General features: G+C 46.1%; 1 pseudogene; it reads left to right on the top strand.

The window, feature by feature from the left end:
• The first annotated feature begins 897 nt into the window (after positions 1-897).
• Positions 898-1897, top strand: LOC101708893 (large ribosomal subunit protein eL30 pseudogene; annotated as a pseudogene).
• The last annotated feature ends 2210 nt before the right edge of the window (positions 1898-4107 follow it).

The following is a 4107-nucleotide window of genomic DNA, read 5'->3' as shown; positions in this document are numbered from 1 at the left end:
ACTTTGCCCTCCCCTGTACCTTTCTTGTATCTCAGTTTTCTTTCTTTCTTTCTTTTTGGTACTGGGGATCGAACTCAGAACTTTGTGCTTGCAAGGCAGGAACCACTGAGCTAAATCCCCAGCCCCGATCTTAGTTTTCTTTAACAAAGCCCGGTGAAGAGATTTAGTCCTACCACCTCCTACTTCTGAAAAAGAAGTCTGAAAATTTATTAGTTGGTTATATTTGGGGCACGGGCCTATCTTATTTCTAGTGTGAAGTTGGAGCTACACAAGCAGGTGACAAGAAAGGCATCATGAATTGAATGCATCCTAAAGAACAGAAAACCCTAGCAGATCCCAAGGTGGCAAGACTTCCCCCAGGCCACACACAGACGGTGCGTGCTCCTTGCAGAGCCAGCCTCTGTGGCTGGTTTGGAGCCTTCACTGCTGGATGCAGACCAGGTCTCATCTTGGGGACAGCACTGTCCGCTCAGGGCTGGTGGCTGACTCAGGTGGTTCACAGAGAGCCACTCCTGAACCATTAGATGCTGTCCTGGCTGACTACTATTTACCCCAGTATCAGGCTTGTGACAGGGAAGAAAGTCCCCACTCATCCTGGTTCACATCCAGGTGCCCCCCAAAGCCTTGTGCACTCACAGGTGGGGGTCTGGGAAGTGCTGGATCAGGGAGCTGACACTCACAGCTGGCTGAGTCCACGCATGAGTTTGTAGTTGGGGTGATGTCAGGAGGTGAAGCTCGGTGGAGGAAGCGGGTCCCTGGGGCGTGGCCTGGAAGGGTCCATCTCTTCTGTCCTCCCTTGATTTCTTCCTGCTTCCTCCTGCCACACCACAAGCAGTTGTCCTCTGCCAGGCCCCCCAGCCATGCTTTCCCTGCCTGGGAGCCAGCCGGCTATGGACTGAAAGCTCTACAGACTGAGAGCCAAATAAACCTCTCCTCTTGTAACTTGTGGGTGTCGGGTATGGCACCCCAGGGATTAGAAAGTGACCAACACCCCGTTACTGACATAGTTCCCCAGGGAATGACAGGCTTCCAGGAGGGTCATGGTCCCCAGACCTCAGCTGTTAATCTCCCCCAGAAAAAGCCCCAGTGTCTGAATGCTCCAGGTGCCACGTCGGCCTCTCCACCCAGCAGGGAGCCCAGCCCGGCCAACACGGTCCTCCAAGGAAGGTGGACAGCTCCGGACCTTCTCAGGAGGTGCACAGGCTAAGCCACCTCCCTGGACACTAATCTAGGCAGGGTGCTGACCCGAGCAATGAGGCAGGAGGAAGGAAACAGAAATAGGAAAACCCAAAAGGGATGAAGTGGAGGAAAGAGATGGAATAAACATTTCCTGGACAGCTCAGCTGAGAATTCGGTTCACCAGTGAGGGATGCAATAAGCATGGAGAGAAGTCGGCTCACGGCACGGGCGTAAGGCGCTTTGCATTGTGGGAACTCCTTCCTTTCTCGCTCCCCGGCCATCTCGGCGGCTGCTTTTGGTTGGGGGCCGTCCCACACCTACGGCAGGAAGATGGTGGCCGCAAAGAAGACGAAGAAACCTCTGGAGTCCATCAAGTCTAGACTCCAACTTGTTATGAAAAATGGAAAGTACGTGCTGGGGTACAAGCAGACACTGAAGATGATCAGACGGGAAAGCGAAATTGGACATCCTCGCCAACAACTGCCCGGCTTTGAGGAAATCTGAACTAGAGTACTCTGCCATGTTGGCCAAAACTGGTGCCCATCACTACAGTGGCAATAATATCGAGCTGGGCACAGCATGTGGAAAATGCTACAGAGTGCACACTGGCCATCATTGATCCAGGTGATTCTGATATCATTAGAAGCATGCCAGAACAGACCGGTGAAAAATAAACCATGCAAAAGTTTTCATTAATAAAACTTGTCAGAGCTTGTTTTAAAAAATAAATAAATAAAAATAAATAAATAAATAAACATGGAGAGATTATGGGCTTCATGAATAAAAATATTTTGAAATTAGAAGATAAGTTAGAATTTTAAAAACTCATTTGTAGTATCAACCAAAATATAAACTTCTATGAAAAACACCCGCTAAACTGACAGAAGGCACATGGCCTCGCAGCACTCTTCAGAGGGTGAACAGCAGAGGTGGACAGAGAGGGCTGGAGGCCGCTTCTGGAAGAGCCACTCCCGGGGGTTCCACTCCCCTCTGTCAGTCCATCAGGGGCCCAGGGAATATCAAAACAAAACTCTTTTGTGTGAAACCAGAAGCCTGGAGAAAATAAACTAAATCTTGTGGGAAAAGTTCTTAAGAAAAACCTTAAAATGCAGCACTGTGGTGAGGCTGGCCTTGGCAGACCTGCAGGCATTCACAGGACCTCCACAATGAGCAAGCAAGCATGGCCATGCGTGCACCAGACATGAGCAACAAGGAGGGCCCGGGAAACTCACTGCAGGAAGAAAGCACCACCACCACGTGGAAGGAGGGCACGGGTCTCATTGAACTGCATGGGATCAAACAGATCTGGAAAAAGGTAAGTGTGATGCTGCCTCATGCAGATAAACTCTACATGCATCAAACATCTTCACCTAGAAACAAATTTCTAGTGTTTCTATAAGAAAACAGGAGTGAAAAAATACACCTGATGCGGGTGAAAGCACATTTCTGACAATAATTTCATAACCAGGATCCACAAAAGATCAGAAATTTGGGCTACACAGAAATTTAAAACTTTAAATGTCAGAGTAAATAAAACAAAGCTGAGATGTAAATTACAAACGTGGAAAACTAGTGGCAATTCATATTGAAACTAAGTCTAATGTCTCTGAAATATGAACAGTTGCTAAAAGTCCAAAAGAAAACACACAAACTCACACCCATTCCACACACACATGCTCACGTGCTCAGGGGTTTTCACTCATACACACACAAAGTCACACACATACACATTCTCAAACATACACAGCCAAGAGACCTTACCAGGAGCCAGAAGGCAGTGGTAGGTAGGGAAAATGTCATTGTACTGTCCAAGGAATAAGATCTTTGGGGAATGAGAGGAAAATAATGAAAATATTTGATTGTGAATCTTCCCTGAGATATTTAAAATTCTCACTAAAAAGAGGTCATCTCAGGAAGTCTGTGGATACTGAGGCCCCCCCAAAGCTGGGACCGGACAGACTTCTCTGTGTCTTCGTGCCATTTGGTTGACATTTGAACCAAGAAAGTCATTTCTGAGTTAGAACCAGAAATGAACAGTTAAGAGATTTTCTTCCAAAACACAACAGAGTACTTCAGCAAACAGTAAAAGTAGTTGATTTAGATAGCAAAATTTTAGATCAGTTGAGAATTACTCGGAAGGAAATTGAAATAAGATACTCAAAGAAACTGTAAAGGAATTCTCAAAATAATGGTGGTGCAGAAAGACTTCTCAAACAAGATGAAAACCTCAGGAGCCTTAAATACACTATTCTAGCAAATGAAAGTGAAATCTGGAGAACAAAACACTGTAAACCAAAATAGCAATAAAGCAATGAATAAAGATTTGTTGCAAACACCATTATAAATACCTTAATATTTATATAAAAGTATGGATAACAAGAAAAGTAAAATTTTATATAGACAAGTGAAGGAAAACTGATTAACAATACACTTGCCTGCCTGCTCAACTGCACTGGCAATTTTTCAACTGCCAGTTAACAGCATAAGAATAACGTGTTGCTCATCACATGAGCGAAGCTTTGGGAATGGTGACTCTGAGTGCAGAGCTGTGTTCCAGATGAGTGGCATTCCCGTCACTCTCAGGGGAAAGAGACTCTTAAAATTCACACTGGTATTAAAGTCCCCAGGAAGTTCCCCGCCGGGAGTGAGCCGTGTGTAACTGACGCAGGTGGCCAGGATGCATCAGTGTCAGCACACCTGCAGTACTGAGCACCCTCAGACAGGGGCACCTGAGGTGGCCACGTGGCCCCGGGGATGTGGGGAATGCTATACCTTCCCCTCTGCTCTACTGTGTACCTAAAACTTCCCCCAAAGTAAATTGTGTTTAAAATACATAATACAAGCAAGCCCCCAAGGAACACTTACAACCCAATAACAACAACAAAAACAGATGAAGGACTTGAAGAGATGTTTCTCCAAAGAAGATAC

The sequence above is a fragment of the Heterocephalus glaber genome, unplaced genomic scaffold (assembly GCF_053883595.1).
Source record: "Heterocephalus glaber isolate CG9 unplaced genomic scaffold, H.glaber_assembly_v1.0 deba00001104, whole genome shotgun sequence".
In the NCBI taxonomy this organism is placed as follows: Eukaryota; Metazoa; Chordata; class Mammalia; order Rodentia; family Bathyergidae; genus Heterocephalus; species Heterocephalus glaber.
This window is presented reverse-complemented; position numbering and strand designations above follow the sequence as displayed.